Source organism: Uloborus diversus, chromosome 5, assembly GCF_026930045.1.
Source record: "Uloborus diversus isolate 005 chromosome 5, Udiv.v.3.1, whole genome shotgun sequence".
NCBI lineage: Eukaryota > Metazoa > Arthropoda > Arachnida > Araneae > Uloboridae > Uloborus > Uloborus diversus.
The window spans coordinates 109,181,560-109,188,564 of record NC_072735.1 but is presented as its reverse complement, the minus strand read 5'-3'; positions in this window follow the sequence as shown (position 1 = coordinate 109,188,564).

Here is a 7,005-nt window from a genome sequence, read left to right as displayed (position 1 = left end):
AGCTTATAAAAAATGCAAAATGAAAGAAATCGTATCGTAGTTTCTTGAGAAAACCATGATATTAATGGAGGCTGCATGTAATATGAATATGTTATCTCAACTGTATCATGGCTTCAAGAACAATTAACAACTGCTTTCAAATCCACACAGAAATTGTCCTGAATTTTTCAGTAAAAACTTATATGTTTAATAGCTATAATTTTCTTAGTTAAATAATATTTTATAGTTAAAATACTATAAAATAATATTAAAAACTCAAATGAGGTATGGGTATATTTTTTTATTGAATAACCTTGCCCTCGTGTTATAATCATTACGACATTGTTCCTAAAATTAAAACCGCTAATTGTACAGCATTTCGGTAACATTATTATGGTTTAGTATTTAATTGGCTTGAAAGGTTAAAGATGTTTTACGTCCACATTCAAAGTATATTGGTACATAATATGTATGTACTTAGAAGTGGATCATTAATTTAAGGGATCATAAAAAAATTAAAAAAAGACATTTTAAAATAAAGTAATGAAATAACTTTGTTATGAAACATCGTATGTGGCAGGGGGAAGGAGGAGGTGCTATTCAATTTCCCGGCCGCCCTCCGAGAGATTTTTCTATATCCGCCCCTGGTTCTACTACACCAACTTTCTAATAATAAGGTCTATATGGGGGAAAAAAAGAAATTCCTCTTAAAAATGGTCGAAAATTTCTTCAAAAAAACCTTTTTACTAATATTCGGTATAATAATAAAAAAAATATTTTACCAAGGTAAAATTCAACATTTTTGTACGTATATTATCAGTTACATAAGTTACGATTAAAAATCTGTAAACATTCGTTGATAAAAAGATATTTATCAATGAGCGAAACTCTATTTTTCTACTTTTGAGATAGGGAAAAAGTTGCGGAACGACACAAAATGGCGGACGCTGGAGTGTGTCGCCACTTAAGAGACGGATCGAGGGCTTTATCCCAAACTACTATTCAGCGAACAGTGCTGCGTCTGGGCCTCCGAAGCAGACGCCTGGTTCGTGCACCTATGCTGACTGTTGTTCATCGACGACGAAGGCTAGAATTTGCACGCCAATACAGCAGCTGGACGTCCACTGAGTGGCGACAGGTAGCGTTTTCAGATGAATCGCGTTTTATGCTCCATCGGACAGATGGACGTTGGCGTATAAGGAGTGAAACCTTTGAAAGGAACCACCCTGCAACCATTGCCGGAACGGTCCAAGCTTTAGGCGGGAGCATTATGGTCTAGGGAATGTTTTCCTGGCATTCTCTGGGTTCACTGATCATTGTGGAAGGCACGATGGATCAATACAAGTACGCATCTGTCCTTGCGGATCATGTCCACCCCTACATGTGCATTGTTTTTCCTCAGGATGATGGCATCTTCCAGTAGGACAATACGAGGTGCCATACAGCTGCCAGTGTACGTGCGTGGTTCGAAGAGCACCAGGATGAGTTTACCGTCCTCCCCTGGCCAGCAAGCTCACCTGACTTAAACCCAATCGAGCATCTGTTTTACCATCTCGATCGAGTTGTTCGCGCCATGGATCCTCAACCGCGTAATCTAGCGCAGCTGGCCACGGCATTAGAGTCGGCATGGCTCAACATCCCAGAGAACACCTTCAGGGACCTAAGTGACTCTCTTCCTGCACGTCTCGCAGCAGTCCGCTCTGCGAAAGATGGTTATTCTGGCTTTTGACAGATGGTCACATTAATGTGACTGGACTGTATGTATATATGTGCATATATATATATATACACTTGTTGTACACAAGAGCAAAAAAAAAAAAAAATCAGGAGCACTGACATGCATTGAAATTCTCGAGTAACGATACTAGAGACTAACGTTTAAACTCGTACACTAAAAATGAACTGTACAATGTAGATAATGTACATAAATGCAAAAAAAAAAAAAAAGTCGCTCATTATTGCAAATGGACACAGCAAATCATATAAGCAGATTAATTAAATCAAGTTAGGTTACACCAAAAACGTGTAAAGCAGGAACATTTTTTCAAACAAAAACTGGTCGGTCACTCGTTTGCAGGTGTAATGAGTGTAGATGTGAAAATCGGTTTTTAGCTATTCGGTTTTCTTTGGTCCAGGAAAGTTAAGCAAATCTGCAATAACAATATCCGCCTACGGATAATCGGGGGTTTATTGTAATGATTTACACTAACTTCTTTTTTGGATCGTCTGCGAAATCATTTATAATCCAAGATTTTTTTCTCCGTTATGATTGAAGACTGAACTAGTTATCATAGCATATTAGCTACTGAAGCTGTCAATTATTATATGTAATTTTACTATGTTACTCTATACCTACTATATTTTACTCTGTTAATATATTATAATGTTACTATACTTATTAACTGTTGTTTAATATATATATATATGTGTGTGTGTACTTATAGGGTAATAACTAAACCTTTAAATACAATTTAGCAATGCTAAAACGTGAAATAAGTTGAGTTTGTTGCAAGTTTAAGAGAAACAAATGATTATTCGAACGATATTGTTTTATTAGTCTTTGAATAAACACCTGCTTATATTAAATAATTATAATAAATTATACCTCTAACAAGTTACTTGTCTCGAAACATTGTCAATCTCGAAATCATCATCGTTAATATCAGAGCAGCTTGCCCCAAGGCTAAGCAAGTTGTTCCTTTTTAGTGTTAAGTACTACAAAACTAATTACGAACAAATCTTCTGAAATGCAACTCAAAGACCAATCTCAACATCAAAGGGGCATTTCATACTCTAGTTTAATTTCGGAGTAATAATTCTAGAACCAAGTTTCCACAACACATTTTGAGCTTGTTTGAAAAACGGAACTTTTAGCCCCGCTCTCTCCTATTTGAACCAAAAGTTAATGGATGTTGGGTTCACGAGCCTAATGGATCATTTCAAGTTCTGACCATCAAAACTTCATAAACTCCATTCTTGGGATCAAAAAAGTAAGAGTTTTTAATAGCTATTTACTTTGTAGGTGCTGTGGGTAGCAAAAAGTAATAAAAACAAGAAAATTTATGTAGAGGGAAAATAATTATTTTATTTGTAAAACTCTCAACACTGATCAAACTTTTTTTTTTTTGAAACACTAAAATAATAAGCTTTTCAACTAGCTTTTTCACGAAAAAAATGTCGAAAATCGCTTGCTAGGCAAAGTAGACATCCATGTCCGTATCTTCTTCATCCTGACCGTGACATTCTCTTTTGGATACATTATCCTCATAGCCGATAACACGTTTGCACAAGATGGTGAATGCACTTAACGGAAGTAAAGTTTGTCGTTTCCATATTTCATACAATTTGATCACCTGACATCTAACGGATATTTTGTCACTTGCTGTACTCAAAAGTGAAATACAAAGAAGCGGTTCGGAGATTTTGGATATGTGCTCTTTTGAACTTTTTATTACCTTTTGATCGAAAAGTTAACTTTACCCTTAAATTACAGTAGGCCTTCATTTTAGGCTGGTTTATTTTATTTTACTCAGACGTGGCATTGCTAACAAATTAAATTTTCCTCTTTCAAAATCGAAACTCCTGGAATTGTAGATAACACGTAATAAACTGCATTTTGACTTGCTAATATGCGATCTTGAACCAATAGAGACATTTTTTTTTTTTTACAGATTGGCTCCGGAGTTCTTTACAGAAGTAAAGATTCAGAGCTCAGTAGAAAAAGAGTTTTAAGATGTGACAAAGGGAGAATGAAACAAACGAATAAACCGACATCAATGATCGACGCAAACCAAAGCCTTTCATGTTGAAAATTTTGAGCCATTCCTTGACAATGGCAAATGATTTTTTTCCGATTTGTTAGTGAAGGGAGATCCTGTCATGGAAATGACGCGAGTGATCATGGATGCGTTAATGCTCTACAAGAGCTATATAAAAAAAAATTCCTGCCAAAAGAATGTCGTAACTAGCTCTTTATTTATAAACATTTAAGTTAATGCACGTTTACGTTATACACGTTGTGCATATGTATCGACATGTAAGTTAATTCACGTTTACTTTATACACGTTGTGCATATGTATCGACATGTAAGTTAATTCACGTTTACTTTATACACGTTGTGCATATGTATCGAAATGAGTTCCCATTAAACTTATCATAGTATATATTTATCTGTTACTACTTGTAAGGGAGGAGCGAGTACAGTGACATAGAGATTATCTAACAGTTTAGAAATGGTAGATTTTTTCTAGACTATTTAAAAACGGTAACTTTTAGAAACTGTATATGAGGAGTGGGTACAGTGAGACACTGAGAAAAGCGAAACAACAGCAATTTATTTTCTGTTTTAGATATTTCCAGCCTGGTAAAAGTATTAATAGCACGTTGACTTGAGTTCTTAAAGGTATATAGAAAAAAGTTGCTTTCAAGTATCGCGTAAAAATATAAATCATAGTTTGAATCCATCGAAGTAAATTATCTCCATTGTTTGTTACACTGTTTCCAAACCCTTAGATAAACTTTACAGACCGGTGTTATTAAGCTTACCACCTATTAATCAAGTTCATTTTAGAAGTAGAATGATGATTATTTTCTTTGAGAATAGAAGCTATGGAGTTGATTTTGCTATAAAGGACCAGTGAGGCACTATTAATTTGTGTCTGACTGCTCCCATGGAACTTTTGTCATATTAAAAGTAGAGAAATCATACCACTGAATTAAACTTAATTACAACTTGCCTGTTGAAGCAAATAATAATAAAATAAGTTTAAAAGCCATGCACCAACAAAATAACGACGCTGGAATAGAAATATGACTTTTATTGATATAATATCACATAATCTTTCCATTTAGTACTTATTCTATTTATAGAAAAAAAATATTGTTTCAATGCAATATTCTAAATGCAACAATATTTATCTGCATTTCAAATTTCAAAATGCCTGGAAAATAAGAAAGATAAGCTATTTAAGAGATTTTCTGAAGCAGACAGGAAAAGAAGCTGTTGGACATAGGCTACAGTGAAAGCACTCCATCCTTATTAAATGCTGCAATATAAGATGGCACTTTAAGCCAATTTACAATTTGAAGGGTAAAATATTTTTTTTGCAAAAAAAAAAAAATAGCCTATCTCATTTTTACAACATTCGAAAAGCTACTCTTAAAAAAGAACTTAGTTCAAAAGTTCAAATTATTTTGTATTTTAACCGTGCTGTTAAATGTACACGTACTGCCATCTAAGCTATAACGCTTCAAGCAGCCTGCGGTAGCAAATTGTAAAAAAATTTCAAAAATAAAAACATTTCTCTTCAATATCTTATCTTATATATTATTTTTGTGAATTATTTTTCTGTCAGTATGAGAGATCTTTCTTATCTCTTGAAACCCCCCCCCCACCCTCATTTAACTCATCAGGCCGGCTAATGACGAAAAATAGACTTACGGTCTAAAATCAAGTTTTCGGAAACGCCCCTTGCTGTTGCAAAACTTTGCAGCCTGTAGTTCTTACGCAGATTTTTTTTTTTTTTTTTTTTTTTTTAAGTTCTAATACATTTTTTGAATACTCTGCGTCGCTTTCGGCAAGGAAAAAATAATTATTTTTTAATTTAATTATATTTTGTTTTATTTACTTTTTAATAAAGCTTAAAAGCACTGGACTTAGTTGTTCGGTTTAATTGATAAGTTTTTTCGGTAGAGCGTTCGGCTATAAACTATCTGAACACCGGGCAAACCCAGGCTGTCCGACATAATGGCAAATTTAGATTAATATTACGCATTACATGTACTCATAACATACAGCAGATAACACACTTAATAAAATAAATGCAATGGGAATGCTACTTAGTGTTTCGACTCCTTTATGCAGGCTGCAGTTATTATTCAGATAAGTTGACTGTTAATCGGAGGGTGTTCTTCCTTTTTTTTAAAAAAAAGCTTCGACTCCGTCCAGACCACTAAGCATAATGTAAGCATTAAAATATTAGATTTACCTCAAGGGTATCCTTTTTACGCAGAAAAACATTTTCATTGTATGCTGAAATGTAGATTTTTCTAATAGAAGTGTTCGACCTTTTGTAAAAATGAAAAAATACTGCGCCAAATTGAAATTACGAGTTTCACCCAATAAACCTTTAATTATCAACTTCATTAGTAAGAAATCATTTTCTACTCTTGATTTCGGTAGAAAAAAAAAACATGTTGTCTACGTTCGAAAAACTGCTTAAAAAACAGACTGCTCAACTGGTTTTGAATTTTAAGTGTTCGATTAAAAGAGAAACATGTGCGGGCATTTAAGCCGTAACGGTTAAAGCAGCCTGCTATGGGAAATTGTTCAGTATTCAAAAATAAAAGCACTTATTTTCAATCTAATTTATTACTTCTCTAGAATGTTTGTTCCGATCGCTACGTGAGACCTTCCTCATTCTTTAATCAAATTCCATAATTTACGAATAATTTCAAATCTTATCATGCTGGCTAATGACATAACGTAGACACATGATCTTGCTTTTTGCCAGAAAAAACACTTTTTTTGCTGTTTATTACGCATTCTTTCAATGAATAGCATTCGAAAAGGAAGGCGCAGTTGCTAGGTTTGTTGGAGTGTCGTGCTGTTAATCAGAATGGCGCCAGTTTGAATCCGTGCCAGTAAATCTCTTTAATCTTTCTTTTTTTTCCATCAGACGCTCACATGGGCAGGACTATTTGCCACAACCTGTTTTTTCACATTTACAATTACTGCTCGGAAATACGTACAACCAAAAGGTGAGCGATGATCAGATTATCACAACGTGGTATTTAACGAGGTTTTGTTGCTGATGTCTTCAAATTACATGCCTCCTCTTGTGCGCTTACTTTTTTCAGTTTACTTTTTTCGGTTCTTCTTCATAATGTTCTTTCTTTGAAATTTTTAAAGAGCGAAATGCCTTATGAAACGATTCGAAGCACAGTGCGGAGTTCCGCACCGGTCGACTAGTCATTCCTATTTTTCTTGGTAAATTTAGATTCTTTCAAAGTTTGCTAATTAAAAA